This window comes from Polypterus senegalus, chromosome 17, assembly GCF_016835505.1.
Source record: "Polypterus senegalus isolate Bchr_013 chromosome 17, ASM1683550v1, whole genome shotgun sequence".
Taxonomy (NCBI): Eukaryota; Metazoa; Chordata; class Cladistia; order Polypteriformes; family Polypteridae; genus Polypterus; species Polypterus senegalus.
Window position 1 is genome coordinate 93398331 of NC_053170.1, and position 18475 is coordinate 93416805.

General features: G+C 41.0%; 1 long non-coding RNA gene across 1 annotated transcript in view; it reads left to right on the forward strand.

The window, feature by feature from the left end:
- LOC120517162 overlaps window positions 1-17635 on the forward strand; it is a 55869-nt gene extending 38234 nt beyond the window's left edge. The window contains exon 3 of the long non-coding RNA XR_005630999.1: window positions 17453-17635. This is a non-coding gene — a long non-coding RNA (uncharacterized LOC120517162). The remainder of the gene's footprint in view (window positions 1-17452) is intronic.
- The last annotated feature ends 840 nt before the right edge of the window (window positions 17636-18475 follow it).

Genomic DNA, 18475 nt, shown 5'->3' on the forward strand with positions numbered 1-18475 from the left:
CCGAAAGGAAAACTGACAGAAAATGAGACGGGGAGAAATAGAGAATTGGTGAGTGGGAAAAGGGCAATGAAGGAGTGAGAGAAAGAGAGGATAAGAGAGACGAAAAGAGAAAGAATGTGAAGGGAAGGATTTCCATTTTACACGAGAGGTGGCGAGATGTCTTTACCAAGACCAACGATTACTTCGGATATCTTGTTACCGATGAACTTATGCCCTTTATGCGTTTTATTTCAAAGTTATGTCATATGTGTAATATTAGCGTACGTCAATATACACCACATACCCCCCGGGATATCTACCTATCTATCCATCGATGCACATCAGGCGCTCGATGGTCGCTTTATTTATTATTAATTTATTGATTGTGCGCGTAATCAAGCGATAATCTAAGCACAAATGCCACTTTCCACAAACGGAGTATAAATTTGGATACATCAATCACCTGTAGGGCTGACGGAAGATCCTAAAAAGGACCTTACATTCCACGAAAGCTCGCCTTATGGATACGTTTAGCGCCGGGCTTGGGGCGACTTTAGTTCAGGATTTCAAACATTAAACATTATCAGGTGCACATAAAGTGCGTTTCACTTTTATATTTAATATAAACATAAAAATTAACGCTAGGCATCCGTCTGTCCAGCCATCCATCCGTTTTCTTAACCTGGTTACCCAGGCAGGGATAGGCGCAATAGACCAGGGGCTAAAGCATCTGATTGCCCCTTCCGTTATTTGCATTATCCATCCATCCAATCCCATCTATTCTGAGCATCGTATCTCAGCAAGCATCGGGCTAAAGGCAGGAACACCACCTGGACAGGGGGTCAGTCCATCAATTGGGCACACACTCACCAGGAGCTGATTTAAGAGCCGCCTAACCAACATCTGCACCTGGGAAGGCGACGCCATTGGTGACCTCCAATTTAGTACCAAACAGCCGATCCAAGCTGCAGATACAACGAGCCTCAAGAATCCCGTGCACGCTTGCAGTGGATCAGATTAATCAACTCCATTGATTTTGAAGATACCCGTGTTAGACACAGGTGTGTGCACAAACCCGGATTAAGAACTTGGATGTCTAAGCTAAAAAGCTTTGACAAGTTTGCATTTTCGTTTCGTTGTCCTTTTGTCAGTGTTTGCTTACGGCGAGGAGTTCACATATTATACACCTAAGAAGATGGGCGCACAGCAATAAAAATGAACCGATGGTTGAGTTTTTGCCCAAATGTTTTCATCAGCGCACTCTTATAATCTGCAGTCACGATGAACTGGACTGGCCTTGCAGTTCATGTTGGTAGGCGATAAACTTGTCACGCGTGTTTCGGCAATTAGGGACACAATAATTTTGCAGATCTCCTCCTTCCACGGTGGACACGCTGTTGTTCATTTTTTAAAACGGCCGAATTTTCGAGCGGAGGCAAACGACCAGTCACAGGGCGTTTATCACGTGACGATCTGTTGCGCTAAATTATGTCAAGATCGACCATCACTGTACTGTCGCACGTTCTGCCATAAAGGGACCGGACACTTCGTCTTCCTATTCAGACTTACAAGATTTATTTTCATCCCTCTAACAAAAAAAATCCTTACTGGAAAAAGAAATGTAACAAAATGTATCACAGATGCTAAAAGTCGCCTCGAATAAAGGTGTCAGCTAAAATACGTAAATGTAAAATTCCTGCCCAGTTGCCCGTGTTTTCTTCTAGGTTCTCCATGTTACTCCTCACCTCCAACTTATGCATATTAAATTAGCGAGTGACTTTAAATTGTCTCCGTATGAGTGAGCTTGGGTTTTACCTGAGTGTACACTACAGTGAACTGGAGCGCCACCTATTGTTGGGCTCTGCCTTACACTTGCTTCTAAATCTCTCGAAAAATGACACATTTTATTGGCAAACTTAAAAGATTACAATACGCAGGCTTCGATGCCAACTCCGGCCCCTGTTCAGGCAGTTGAAGGAGGGGCCTGAGTTGCCTCGAAAGCTTGCATATTGTAATATTTTTAGATGGCAAATAAAATGTGTCATTTTGCTTGACTTCTCATTGCATCAACAATGGCTAACTCAGTACAGCGCTCGACCACTACAAACCTCTAGAAATAAACTCGCACCCAGCGACCCGGACCTCGATTAAGGGACTGTAAACTGCTGGGTAAAACTTAGTTACTGACAGAATGACTTCATCCAGGGGCGTCGTTAAGATTTGCAGAGATCAGGATTTTAGTTGGCTTGGGGGGGCTGAGGCGGGTGGTGTTGTCTCTTTTAGCTTTACGCGCAGTGATTACGGGGCAGAATCACTTAATCTGATTAATCTGAATTAAGAGATCAGGGGTTTACCGATATTATTATTGTACATTCTTGATAAAAGATCATTGACTTGGCGCAACAAATCAGGGTCCAAAGCCTCTGATGTCACCCCTAGGACCCACGCCACTTACTTCATTCATCCATCCTATCGCACATATCCTTAGCAGTGAGGCTGAAGCCAATCCCAGCAAGCACCTGGCGCGAGGCAGGAACATCACCTGGTTAGGATGCCAGATTAATTTATCCTTGAAAAATCATCTATCCATGTTCTATCTCGCTTGTTACTTGTAACTGATTTAGCGGCCACATGAAGAGTTTGGCTTAATATTGAAGGCGGTTTTAATCTTAAATTGGCGATCGCGCGGTTTAAATGTGAATTCGATGCGCACGATATGACAGATATTTTCCATTTTTCGAATGTTGTCCATTTTAAAAATGCAGGCCACAGCTGAAGATTGCTAAATGCACCACTGATCACATCCAGGAAGAGTTTAATTGGGTTAATTAAATGCGACTTTATTCTTTAAATACTTCTCAACGAGAGCCCGACAGTTTTTATCGATTGAACTTCTCAGTGTGGTGTAGAACGAGAAAGGCACTACGTGCCATCATTTGTTCTTTAAAAATCAATAATTGGAGTCAATCCGAGTCGATCTTTCTTTGTACCCCCTTACAATATGCAAAGCAAAGCAATTCGGCACGGGAGCTGTCCAACGGTACTGGTGCTGAAACACCACAGTGATTGCAGCAGGTCACATGAAGTGAATCAGCATTAATGGCTGCCAGTGATTTACACAGGAGAGGTGGCACGGTGGTAGCTGCAATGCTGCCTCACGATAAAGCAATTCAGTGTGTGGGGTTTGCATGTTCTCCCTGTGTGTGTTTCCACCCAGGTGCTCTCGTTTTCTTTGATACTCCAAAAACAGATGAATAGGTGAATTGGTGATGCCAAATTGGCACAGAAGCGTATGTGTGTTCACCATGAAATGGACTGGAACCCTGTCCAATGATTGTTCATGCCTTGTGCCCAGTGTGATAGGCTCCAGCTTCCCTATGACCCAGCTCTGTCTTGGAAGATGGATGGCTTGAATTTAAACAGATGTACCTGTGTAAGGTTACACTGGTTGCACCACACAAGGAGCAAAATAATCCTAGACAGGGTGACAGTCCACTACTGGGCAAAACCATACCTAAGTGCACACTCGGCGAGACTGCGGCTGTAGAGCCTTCATACAAACAGCGGGGATGTCTTGCAGGACATTCTTTCAGCTCCCTGCTGCCAATCAAGGTGTTGTTTCAGCCCCAGCGCCACTGGACAGCTCTCGTACCAATTTGTCTTGGTTTGCAGCATCATGTTTTATTGTAAGGATGTACCAAGAAAGAGCTGTTTTGATTGACTCTGAGCCATGTACCCTAACACACTTCTCTAAAATGAACAGCCCATAAGGAGATCGCATGGATAGGACATTGAATGTAACAATCAAATGGAATTTTATAATGGCACACAGTACCTGCAGAGTGTTCCTTGGTCATTAGATCACAGGCTTCTATCCCAAAAAATCTTGTTCAGTCTTTAATGATAACAAGAGATCTGTTTATACCACAAGACTAGTTAACTGGCTTCCAATCTTAACCTCATTCTCATTAAAAAAAAAAAAAGGAATCTTTTTATTTTAAATGCACATTGGCTTCTTTGTCAGCCTGCGCATAATGATGGAAATCTAAAGGACTGCCTTTGTCCACAACCCCTTTAAAGATTTTGAACACCTGGTCCCTGGCACTTATTTTTCATGTACGAGCTGATTTATCCTGTAGTTGATGGCCACAAAAAATTTGTATTTATTTATTTATTTATTTATTAGAACAGAGGAGGCTAGAATGGCAGACTTTGGATTCCATCTCACTACCCCATTTCCTGTGCACAATCTTTATTAAATAGTCAAATTTCTTATTCATTCTTTCCTCCCATTGCTTTGAAGATGAGTGTCTTTCATATTAGAAATCACAAACCTCATTTTCAGCATCGTTGTGTTCTGCATATCTCAATTTATAGTAAGTACCAGCACAGGCTCTGTACGTCCTCTTAGTCTACATGGGTTTCTTCCCACATTTCTGAGACATGCTGGTTAGAGCACAACTAATTTGACAATATAATGAAGGAGAGTACAGTGGCATGGGTTAGCGCTCCATGCACAGTGGGTTTGTGCTTTGCATCCCATGCTACTGCGACAGACGCCACCCTGCAATCCTGTATTGGAACAGGAGGGTTCAGGTAATGAATGAATAAACTAACAAAAGAAATAACTTGCAGGGTGTAAGTGTCTTTGGCTCAGTGCCATTCTTCTTTTAGTGTTGCATATTTAAATGCAATTTTATGAACCGAGGCACTTAAAGAAACCAGGAACAAAGAACCAGTCTTATTCTGAATGTTACATGTCATCTAAGTCTGCTACAGTGACTTATCATGTGCTCAAAGGATGGCGGCACTTGGCACTTTCAGTCACCCTGGGGGGAAGTTTACTTCACATAGCTTGGTGCACAAAATATAAAAGATATGCACCTGTGTAAAAATGTTTGACATTGTGCATAAGAATGGGGTGCGTCAACAGCCATGGCCACCGTCTCCGTACTTTATGAGGTAATGACATTTTTGTTATAAATAAAATAGTCATTAGTCATTTGCACAGATTCCTTCCTTATTGTGTGTGTTTACATTTCCACAGTGTTTCTAGCATACTCCATTCAATAACCGATGATTGATAAAGTTGTCATGGCTGACAATACGCTCGGCTTTGCCTGTAAGTAGACATATCTGTCAAGATTACATTGGCGTATTGAAAGATGAAAGCCACTTAGCTCCAGGACTACAGAGTAGAATAAGCCTCTCTGTTGCTTTGCTTTTGTGAACATCCATTTTCTTAACTGAGTTTCTCCCTTGCATTGCCACAAGGAGCTGATGCCTAATCTTCTTGCTTCATCAGTCCCTTATTTAACATGCACAGTCAACCCTCTCATGCGGAGCCAAAATGAAGTTCGTAATCAACCTGATGAGCATGCAGTAGGGACATGAACCCTGGTCTCATTACTGCAAGGCAGCAGCACTACCACTGCACCACCGTGCCACCCACCTACAGTATCGTATGTATTTTAAATATCTCTAAAACACCTTGGGTAAAGAAAAGTACAGTGGAAAAAAAATCTCAACTCTAATAATATCTAACTCTTATACTGTATAAAGGTCATACAACCTAAGCAGTTCTTTGCCAGGTTTTTCTCACAGCTTTCAAAATAAATGTTATTTTATATAATTGTAGGCCAAGCTATTAAAATGATGTTTTATTACACAAGGAGTTCCTGCTGGGAACTGAACCTGCTACCTTGTGCTTCATAATCTGCCATGTAAGCCACAGGGTGCCACGCTGCATAGCCAGAAACACAGTACACTGTACAGTACCACAAAATGTAAACTTGTATTTACTAATCGCTCAGTAATGACGCATTATATATTAGTTATAAGAGCTGATTTACTCACTCTTACCCCTGGTTGGCCAGGTTTGCTTTTTGCCTTTGTGGACTATGGCTGGCAGCTTATCTCAGCCAAGACCCCCAAGCCGCCAGATGGAGCCCTCCCTGCAATGTGGAGATGCCCCGAATTCCAGCAGGACATCATGGAATATGGAGTTGTAATACACAACCCTGCTGGATAACGTTGGGGCCACCAGGGGACGCTGCAGGGAGACACAGAGACATTTGGTTTTTCTACAGCCCGGAAGTACTTGCAGATCACGAGGACGGAAGAAATAAAGTGCTTCCGGGCTAATGAAGAAAGAAGAGTTTTGATTTGACCTGCAAGTGCTAGGAAGTCACATGGGCTGCAGGTTAAGGAGCACTTCCGGGTCACGAACTATAAAAGGACTGTGGGAGCTCCCAGACGACGACGAGCTGAGCTGGGTGGTAGGTGGGCAACACGTCTGGGAGTGGAGGATTGTGCTAAATTGGATTAGTGTATTATTTATTGAGAATAGTGGAATGGTGGTGCTTTGTGCACTTTATTATTATAATAAATAATGGTTCAAGGGAGCAATAGCGCCCCCTACTGCTACACCTTGTTGACAGGATAGGCTTCAATCCGTGTGACCCTATGGCTTCAAAAATGGTTGGATGAATGAATACAATGTTTGCACTGTTAATTATAAATCAAATCACAAATGAATACTGAGTTAAGACAATGCACATCCCATTTAGCATTTTATGCTATTACTAAAATTACTGGTCCTGTACATTTAAATGGGTCTAGCAGTCGTGACTTCTTTTCTTCAGCTAGAGGACCTGGCCACATCTGAAACCTCGGTAATACAAATTTACTACCTCATGCAAGGAGATGTTCCAGTTACAATAAATGTATAATGTATTTCAAAGCTACAATGAAAGAGAACATATATTCCCTGCTGCTGCACAGCTTGAACAATTCAAATGGTAATCATTCCTGGAAAACCGGTTGTGTCATCGGGATCTTGTCTTCTGTCAGCCGCCTACTTGAGGAGGCCCTTCAGCAAAGAAAGGGATTAATAGAAAGGGTTATTGCTCACATAACTTTTCATGTGTCATGAAAAGTGCAAAGAGCTTTTAGCCCTTAATTCACCCATCAGATTCATTGTTCCAGTAAGGCCATCTGATGCAGCACTTGCTGCTTGGATTGCGTTAGGGCGGTTTGGTGTCCTCAAACAAATGTTAATTCTCTTTGGACGCAGGACTGCTGGCCATGGTGCGCACACACACAATTACTTAGTCATGGCCAAGCCATTTCACAAATACTAGACTGCATATTTCATTTATTTCTCGTTCTTTTGCTGTCACCCTTCTTTTTTTTCTGCCTCTGATTTGTCATTCACAGCAGACACTTCAGCACATGTCAAGACATGGATTATTAGGATTAATAAAAGGTTATTATTTAATATTGCACTGTTTTCGGCTGTTGAACATGCTTACTTGTATTCCAAAACTAGACAACATCAGGCAGTGGGGACAGTGCCTATACAAAGTGTCCCCTGGAACTTTCTGTATTTTATTGTTTTACAACCTTGAATCACAGACAATTTAATTTGGATTTCTTGACATCATTCAACAGAAAAACTCTTTAATGTCAAAATGAAAACAGATCTTTGTATGGTTGTCTAAATTAATTACAAATGTAAAACACACAATACTTGATCTCATAAATACCCACCTCTTTCATCTGACACTCCTGAATTATCACTGAAGGAATTACGTCAACCACCGTCTAAGGTTTCAGATTGTAGTCCAAATGCTCCTGGATGTTGAAGTTACAACTTGTGTGAGTCAGTATGGTGGGCTAACCTACAGCATGAAAACAAAAGAAAACCAATGAAAAGCACAGGGCAGGGAATGGAAACCAGAAAAGATCCAAGTCACTGAACATCCAGTTAAATCAGTCAATGAGAAATGGAAAGAGTATGGCAGACTAGAGCAGGCCGTCCACCATAATCCTCCAATATAGACATGTAAAGGAGGCCACCAAGAGATCGCCGAGAACTCTAAAGGAGTAACAAGCTACAATGGATGAGAATGAAGAGACTGTGCAGACACCAAATGTTCCCAGGGCTTGACAAGTTTCAGCTTTATGGAAGACTGGCAAAGAGAAGAAAAACACACAGGACATCTCAGCAGGAGCACATGAAAAAGGGTCAGTGGTCAGATAAGACCAAAGCAGGGCTTTTCAACTCTCAGACTAAACGCCATGTTTGAACACCGCACATCAAAAAAGACGCCATCATCACCACGAAGTGTGGCCGTAGCAGCATCATAATGTTGGGCAGCTTCATTAAAGGCCCTTCAAGGCTTGTGAAAGTAAAATGACGGCAGCAAATACGGGGAAAATCTGCAACGTGGGAAAAGATTTAGTTTCTAACAAGAACCCAAAGGTACATAGGAATGGCTTCAAAACAACAATGTGAATTGTCCTGGATGCAAGTCCAACTGAGAATTCGTGGGTGGAGTTGACAAAGGCTGTTCGCTCGTGATCTCCATGACACTTGACAGAGCTTGAGCAGTTTAGTGAAGGAAAATGAAGAAACCTGGCAGGGCTGATAGAGAGACATCTGAACACTGAGACTCAAGGCTGTCATGGCTGACATCTGCTAAATATTGACGTGAAATGGGGCGAACACTTATGCGATGGTTTATTTTGTGTTTTATACTTGAAAATAATTTAGAGCACTTTGCAGAAGTCTATTTTCACTTTGACATTAAAAAGCATTGTCTGTGGATAAACATAGAAAAATAATTTAATATTTTATAACAATAAAATGTGAAACCCACCAAGAAGGTGAATACTTTTTATAGGCTCTGTACGTTATAGGAAACCTGCTGTTTGGGTCAGACAAGGGGTTATGTGTTCATGGCATTCGAACTGTGTGATAGTTTGGAGTTAGCGGCTATTACTGATGGGAAAATGAAGTCTTGTGAAGCTTTGAGGCTTTGAGGCTTTCTTTCTAGTTGTGCCAATAAAGATTTGAAATTTTGAAGCCAAAGCCCCAGTATGAACAGCAACATCTGGTGGTTAACTGAGGTCAAAGCAAGCTCTCAAGGGCACAAGTAAAGCAGCATTCACTGTTTCAGTCTCATGTCACCAGTAAAAGGTCAGAAAAGTCTGTGTTCATTTTATTCTGTAAGGTCCTTGTCCGTTTATACTATTTAATGAGTACACTGTCATTCAAGTTTGTATCCGAAATACTGGATTAAAAAGACATACCAGAGGTATTTCCTGCTGCAGCTTTACAAGTGGCGACGCAGGTATATCAACATGGATGACACACCTACACAGTATTGTATAATTGTGACGCGACAATTTTATCATTCCATTTAACAGTGTTAGAATAAGATTCTAATCAGAACATAAAATGTAGACCATAAGGAGGCAACATATTCTACTTTATTTGGTTGTATGAGTACTCAAACGTTTGTACGCCTTTTTCCGCTGTTAGTTGCCATCTGTCGCCAAAGCTCTCCAAATCTCTCTCCTCACAACCCAACATTGTTGAATGAGAATGATGCATTTTATATACGCTACCTGTTAATTTAGCACCACAGCTGTCAAACAAATGAAGCGCACTGTGAAGCTCTAATGACGTTTGTCGCAGTAGGGGGCAGTAGTGCTCCCTTGAACCCTCAGGTACCACACCAACCACCTGGTAAAAGTGCTACAATAATTATATTTATTATAATAATGTGCACCAAGCACCCTCCACTCCACACTATTCATAAATCAATAACAATAATAAATCAATAATAATCCTCCACTCCCAGACGCGTTGCCCTCCTACCACCCAGCTCAGCTCAGTGTCTGAGAGTTCCCAGAGTCCTTTTATTCCTCCTGACCCGGAAGTCTTTCTGCCCAACAGTTCCACAAGTCCTTACTCCTTCCGGGTCAGGGTAAACAGTACTTTTCTTCACCCCGGAAGCCCGTCGCTCTTCCTGTGACGAACTTCCGGGTCATGGTCAAATGAGTCCATTGGCCTCCTGACAGCGACTCCCAGTGGCCCCCAAGGTATCCAGCAGGGCTGTGTATAAAAACTACATAGTCCATGAGGCCCTGCTGGAATCCGGGGCCCGTATATGCTCTCGGGAGAGCTCCTCCTAGCGGCCAGGGGTTGAGGGCCGGAGTAAAATGCCGGCAATCCACCACACGTTCGAAGCTTTAAATGTCACTGGTCACATGTCAGTGGTGTTTTGTAGAGATGGGAAAATGATACTGAAGCATCGAAGTCAGTCATTCTGAACTGTATTGAGTCAAATTACTGTGTCTGTGCTTGGGTCAAAACATTGCTGTCACGTGACCCATGACGTTTAAAGCTTCGAATGTCATCAGTGCTTCACTCTGCGCTTCATTGGTTTGACAGCTGTGGTGCTAAATGAACAGGTAGCTTATGTAAAATGCATCATTCTCATTCAACAATGTTGGGTTGTGAGGAGAGAGAGTTTTGGAGAGCTTTGGCAACAGATGGCAACTAACAGCAGAAAACGGCGTTCAAAAGTTAAATACTATAAATGGACAAGGACCTTAGCAGCTGACCTTTTACTGGTGACACGAGACTGAAACAGTGAGTGCTGCTTCACTTACGCTCTTGAGAGCCTGCCTTAACCACCAGATGTCGCTGTTCATACTGGGGCTGAGCCTTCAAAGCCTCAAATCTTTTTCGGCACAACTAGAAAGAAAGCCTCAAATTTTCCCATCACTAGTGTTTTGACACAGCGATTCGACTCACTACGCTTCAGATTGACTGACACAATCTTCGATGCTTCGGTATCATTTTCCCATCTCTAGTGGCTCTACAAACCACTGAAAGGAAACTGGCAATTACAGATAGAAGTTTTCTCAAACACTACATATTGAAGTTATTTAATGCGAGCGTCTTAGCTCTTTGATGTTGTATCAGCCATCCACTTTCTGAACCTGCTTACTGTAGTTCAGAGTCACAGGGATTGACGGAAAATCCTAACACCATGGACATTGACTGGGATGTTGTCCATCGTGGAACACATTCAGGTACAAACCCACACTTATAATGGAGCAAGTTAATATCATCCATCTAAACACAAAAGACAAGAATACGTTTCTTGAAAACATCTCCAACAGTCAAGATGTCAGAGATTACGGCCAAGCAAAAAATCAAAACTAGCTCTCTATAGTTTGGAAATTCTGATGTTAAGCACTGCCATCCGGCTCATTTATTACGATGTTAAAAATGTGATTCTCTCTGTCTTCACTTTACTGGGGATACAAGTACAAATGACTACTGATCAATCTGCAAATCATTCACATCCCTACTTGGTGCGAGCATAAACTCTGGTAATTACATCACATTTCTGTTTTCTGCCGTGTTTTATTATTTACTGCTGTTGCCCTGCTATACTCGTGTGACTCCAGCGCTTCATATAACAGATCAGAATCCCAGTGCCTTCTCACACGGCCGAGGCTGGCGGCTTCCTTAAACGGTTTTCAGATTTGTATTCATAAACAGAATGATGACTTGGATTACTGAGAAGTAACAAATCAATAAACTGTGCGCTAAAAGAAGTGATTTCACATTGTGCTGCTATATTTCAAAAAGCCAACAGTAGTTTCATTGAACAGCGCAAAATATGCGGCACATCTTTCAGCATTCATCTCAAAGGGCAGGAAGCCAATGCACTGCAATTGAAAAATAAATCCTTTTTAATGCATACAGTATGTTTTGTGCAGCAGAACAGCAGCCTGTTTTTTAATGTCCTCTTATGACTTGAGGAGGAGTGACAGTAAACCTGGGGACAACCTGAATCACGTGACATTCTGTGAGAAAGTGGAAGTTAAAAGGCAAAGGCAGCTGCTGGAATTTAATTACTGTCCTTTATCAAGGCAAGTGGGGCAGAAAACGTCTACCCCTAAGTCACTGAAACAAAGCCATGTGTTAGAAGAGTCCACTTTTCGGTATCCCTGGATTTGTGCTCTGATTGGTTTGGAGCTCTTCGCCAGTGCTGATAACTTTTGTTCCCTTGTCCTGTAACACTTGCTCTTCTTAAACAGACTGCCAGAGTGATGTTTACTCAGTCACGTTGTCATCTTTTGTAAGACAGTTTGGATAAAAGCATCTAGTAAGTGAATTAATTGTAAATTTAAATCCCAAGATTACTTAAGTCTGATTCCCATTCCACTTTTACATTCCTACATTGGAATCCAGTGGGTTCATAAAGTGAAAAGGTGGATGGAGTTCAAAATATTGACCACCAACAGTATGCGTTACTTTAATTTGGACGTGAATGATTTTTGCTTTAAGAGTATTCACTTTTGTTGTGTAGTTTAACATAAACAGTGTGGCACCTTCCTTGGTAAGTGGCACAGATGTTGGCTGATGCTCAATGCTTTTGCCATTTTATTAAGTCTCTGTGCTTGAGGCAACTGTCTACACCTTGCATTTGGGACACTGTAAGTAGTTATGCTCATGTCTCATTTTGCTTGATTACTTGACACAGGCATCCTTGGGTGGATAGTCATACGTGTAAGGCGCTATAAAGTAGTGTCCATGTGTAGATAAAGCTTTACAGTTGGGGCATTATTAAACTTATTTAGCTGTCATACACATACCAGAGTTAACTATTGGCTATGTAGCGTACAAGAACCAAAATAATTAACAGAGGAACGTTTACAATAATGAATGCAAGAGCCAATCTTAGAATGTTAATGCTTTAATTTAAACTCTTAATTTGAATAGAATATAATTTTCTTTCATTGTCATAGAAAATGCTATTAGTCCAGGGGTCCTCAATCACAGTCCTGGAGGGGCGCAGTGGCTGCAGGTTTTTGTCCTAACCCGGTTGCTTAATTAGAAAGCAATTCTTGCCAATAATTTAATTTCATGGCTTGCTAGGCTTTAACTCTGCTATGTCAGCTCATTCTCATATCCTCGATTTTCTTCCCCTTTCTAAGGATATCATCCAAATGATCTGAAGGCTAAAATGGAGGAGTAATTCTCAGTCCTTCACTTTTTTCTCTTCACTTTCCTTCCAAGTATTTAATTAAACCCAATAGTGCACGATAAATACACACGGGTGTAAATGGAAACAAGCTAAATGGAGAAATGCTGCTCTCTTTTGTCATTTGCATGTTATTGCTAATTTGGAGCAAATAAAAACCAAAACTACAGCCATTTAAGACTAAAATAAGCAATAAGGGTTCAAAATCGTAACAAGCGAGACAACGAAAACAAAGCAGAAGTGTCACTTGAGCCATAAGAGCTCCTCATTAAGCAATTAGGTTGGAGCAAAAACCTCCAGGACTGCGACTGGGGACCCCTGCAAGTTAATATGAGATAGAACTGTCTTGCTATATCTGTAATACAGAGCGTTAATTGAGGCAGCTGTCGTTTAGAATGAGCCCAGCACTGGTAGGGACTGAAAAATGTAAATGGGATATGTAGACAGTTCTCTGACCAGTTAGAAATGGTTCAACTGTATGAGAGAACTTAAAGAAACAAACAAGACAGAACAACAACATTTAATAATATAGCACATTTTAATAATAGTAATATATTTTATTTGTGGGCACCTTTCTAAACACTCAAGGACACCGAACAACAGATAACACACACAATATAAAATTTAAAATCAGTCAGTCAGTCATAAAATCAGACGGAGCAATTGTAGTCAAAGTGAAAAAGCCGTCTTAAACAGATGAGCTTTAAGTTTAGATTTGAAAAGTGAGAATGATTTAATATTACTAAGCTCAGATGGTATTGAGTTTAGAACTGAACTGAGTGCTCTGCTCCCCATGGTGGTAAGATGGACGAAGGAGACATTGAAGTGGACGGAGGAAGAGGATCTAAGGGTACGGGAGGGAATGGCAACATGGAGGAGGTCGGACAGAAATGGAGGGGTGAGGTCATGGAGAGCCTCAAAGGTTAACAGGAGAATTTTAAACTGTGGAACTGAACTGGAAGACAGGAGTGATATGGTGAGTAGAGAGGCTTCTAGTAATGATGCGGGCAGCTGAATTCTGGACCAGTTGAAGCTTATAAAGGGACTTGCGAGAAAGACCAAAGAAAAGGGAATTGCAATAATCCAGACGAGAAGTGACGAGGCTATGAACAAGGATAGCAGTGGTGTGGGGAGTGAGGGAGAGGTGAATACAATGAATATTACGCAAGTGGAACTGAAAGGATAAAGTACTGTCAAGGATGACACCTGTGGGGAAGGGGAGACAGAGGAATTATAATAATAATAATAATAATACATTTTATTTATAGAAGGCGCCTTTCAGAGAACTCAAGGACACCAAACAAACAATAAATAAACAAATTAATAAATACAAAACACAATTTTAAACAACTTAAAACATCAGAAAATCTAAAAGTTAAAACCAAACAAAACCACTATAATTAGGAGGAAGAAGAAAAGCCATTTTAAACAAATGTGTTTTAAGTTTACATTTGAAAGATGAATATGATTTGATATTTCGGAGATCCGCAGGTAATGAGTTCCAGTGCTTGGGAGCAGAACGGCTGAAAGCTCCGCTCCCCTGGTGGTTAGACGGGAGGGAGGAACGGTCAGATGGGTGGAGGAAGAGGATCTAAGGTTATGGGATGGAATGGCAACATGTAGAAGGTCAGACAGATATGGAGGTGCGAGGTTATGGATGGCTTTAAAAGTTAGTAGCAGAATCTTAAAATCAATACAAAACTTGATGGGGAGCCAATGAAGCTGCTGCAAGACCGGAGTAATATGGTGAAAAGATGGGATTCCAGTGATGATACGTGCTGCAGAATTCTGGACTAACTGAAGCTTGTGAAGAGATTTATTAGGGAGACCAAAGAGGAGTGAATTGCAGTAGTCCAGCCGAGAAGTGACAAGACTGTGAACAAGAATGGCAGTGGTATGAGGAGTGAGGGAGGGACGAATGTGATTAATATTACGTAAGTGGAAGTAAGCAGACCGGGTGATGTTATTAATGTGACATTGGAAAGATAGAGTACTGTCGAGGATGACACCCAGACTCTTGACCTGAGATGATGGGGAAACAACAGAGTTATCAATAATAAAAGAAAGATTATTGGTTTTGGATAATGATGATTTTGAACCAATGAGGAGAACCTCAGTTTTGTCACTGTTTAATTTAAGAAAATTTGAAGAGAACCAGGATTTAATTTCAGAAATGCAGTCAATAAGTGAGGGTGGTGGAAAAGAGGAGGTGGGTTTACCAGCAAGGTAGAGCTGGGTGTCATCAGCATAACAGTGAAAATTAATGTTATATTTGCGAAAAATATTGCCAAGGGAAGAAGGTAAATAATAAAAAGAAGAGGCCCCAGGACAGAGCCTTGTGGCACACCAGAAGTAACAGCGGTGGGTTGGGATGTGAAAGTTTTAAGCTGTATGAACTGAGTGCGGCCTGAGAGGTAAGATCTAAACCAATCAAGTGGAGTGTGAGTAATGCCAATCAAAGATAATCTATTAAGGAGAGTGGTATGACAAATAGTATCAAAGGCCGCACTCAGATCAAGAAGGATGAGAATAGTGATTAGACCAGAATCAGCAGCCATAAGGAGGTCATTGGTAATTTTAACAAGTGCCGTTTCTGTACTATGAAGGGGGCGAAAACCAGACTGGAACTTCTCATATAGATTATTGTGAGACAAGTAGGTGTGAAGTTGGATAGCTACTATTTTTTCAAGAATTTTGGAGATAAAGGGCAAATTCGAAATGGGGCGAAAATTATTGAAATTAGTAGGATCACAACCAGGTTTTTTTAATATTGGGGTTATAGCAGCAGTTTTGAAAGATGAGGGAATAATACCAGTAGTAAGAGAAGAGTGAATGATGGCAGAAATAAGAGGGACTAGAGAGGGGAGGCAGGCTTTAACCAAAACTGTAGGCAGGGGGTCCAGCTGACAAGTAGATGACTTGGATTTACAGATGAGATCTGAGAGTTCAGAGGAAGTGGGAAGCTGGAAAGAAGAGAAAGAGTCAAAGCCAGAAGTCCACATGACTGTCATCATCAAGTCCTTCCATGAGAACCCTGAATACCATGAGGACTGATCAGTAATGTTAGGTAGAATGCCCAGAGGGGACCGGGTGGTCCTGTGGCCTGGAACCCCTGCAAATTTTTTCTTCTCCAGCCGTCTGGAGTTTGTTTTGTTTTTTCTGTCCTCCGTGGCCATCAGACCTTACTTTTATTCTATGTTAATTAGTGTTGTCTTATTTTAAGTCTTACTTTGTGTGTTTTTCTCTTTTCTTCATCATGTAACGCACTATGAAAATGTGCTATATAAATAAATAATAAATATATAAATAAATGTTGTTGTTGTACAATAAATAAAAATAGTTATGAAAAGCAAGGAAAAAAAACTCAAACTAAAGCACAGGTGTTTATATGCTTAGAATGAGGATGGAAGACAACTACAAGATGAAGTTTGAAGTTACCATTAATTAGCTAACACTAGAGGACCATTTTTCTTTGAGATTCATTTCTGTCGACCTTGATAAATGCATTTCAAAATGTAAACAATTACAACGATAATAAAAAATCCACTAACAAAACACCAAGTTATGATGAAATAATTATTAGCTTACCGCTGTGCAGTCTTCTTAACAAAGAATGAAAACTTCTTGGGCCTTTTTCTCTCCTTTCCTGCTGCACATCTGCCTCTCAAGAATTGCGCAGGTCCTTTCAAATGCCATCTGAATGAGCCAAAGGCCGCGTCCTTCACTGTTCAGAATTCTGTTTAATGTTGAGTGTTGTGTTTATTTTGGATTCTTTTATGAATGCTGCACTTGTTTACACAATAAGATTTTAAAGAATAGAAAGCAGCCATCTCTCCTCAGAAATATGCCTAAGGAATTGACAAAAATCAAACCTGGGCCTGTTTGACACCACTAGGGTACAATGGCAGAGACGTCATGTGAGTTGGTGCTGCAGCAGAGCACAGCTGGGCCTCGATGGAATAATGGCTGGTCAGTGCCACTGCCGATACCAGGTGTCTTGAGTGGTTGGGCTAGCAGTAGTTTTGGTGCTAGAGTGGGTGGCATATCTCGGGATGTCTTAGCTAATGTTAGTGTAGCAGAAATTGATTTGCACAGCTGACTTTTTAATTGTATCAATGTTCTAATTTACATAAAATGAATTAAACAAAACGAAACAACAGATATTGTTACACACACAAGCTGAGGGAGCAACTTACCAGCTTTGGGCAAGAAAGACAGATTAGGAAAGATAAGGGTGAATCAAAGTCCTGGACAGATCCTGCTAAAAGGCCAAACCCTGACATCACTGCCACCACACACTTCCACCACGGCTCCCATACAGGCCGGCATACAACCGGGCGTCAGCATGCATTCTGAACTCTGATCACAACAAGAACAGAACTCTTGGTTTGAAGACCAAAAGAACGATTGGAAAGGGCTGACAGTCCCCACGTTTGTTGCCTCTTTTCACTTGCAATCCTTGCCTAATTAAATGGAGCTTCCATCTTGTTACTTCAACACCGTACAATAAACAGATAGATAAGGCACTAGATACTAAGTAGACAGATGGATAGGATATAAATTTTAGGTTTTTAGAGATGCTCAAGAAATATAATAAACCTCTTCACCTTTCTTTGCAGTGAGAGAAAACTGAGGCACCTGGAGGAACCTCACATGGACATGGGGAGAACATGCCAACTCCATGCTGGGAGCAGCTGGGATGTCAACCCTAGTCTCTCTGTGTTGCAAGGCAGCAGCGATACCATTTCCCTGCCATGCTCAGCATTTCTTATGATGAGATTACAAATAAAACAGGAAAAAAATCGGAGGTTAATTTTTTGAAGGTTAGTATAGTATCTTAAAATGAAAATACATTTACATTTTTGTTGTTAAGTAATTGCTTCTTTATGCTGTGTTCTCGTACATTCAATGTTATGTGTCATTTATTCAGCAATGAATGTTTTAACAAAACTTGCTCTTTGCTTTGAGTGTCACAAGCAGGCGCAGTAGGCTGCCAGTGAGAACAAATTGAATGAACACAATGAATCAAAGACAATGTGATGTTTTTAATTTGCCTCTTGCTTACCTTCATTATTCAGTGATCAATAGCTCATTTGGAAAAAAACTTAGCTGACTCTGGGGACAACAGGAAAAAAATCCTATTTAATAGTGTGTGTGCCAGCAAAATCTCTTCAAACTGACCTCTTGACATGATTTCTGCATTGAAAACAGAGAATATGACTGTCTGCTTATTCAGCTCAAACATGTCGCCTCCCTCTGTGCAAGTGAAATGTTGATTATGTGTGTGGAAACACAACTGGAAAGCAACATCGCACACTGCAAGGAGAGAGAGACGAAAAAGACTGTAGGAGTATATTTTATTAAAACAATAAAAGTTAAATAACCTGAAGCATAGTGAAAACAGCATTCATATTTTCAAGATAAAAGATCATTTAAAAAACACATGGCATCCACGAGACAGAAATCCTGTGGCTTTTCTTCATCATGCAGCTATTACATTTGAGTTAGCAGTCACAAACAATGGAACATTATTAAAGATAAAGAAACAAAACGCCACTAAAATAGTATTTAGTAGCCAGTTAGTAGGACCTCCTACTACCAAACACTATATATATATATATATATATATATATATATATATA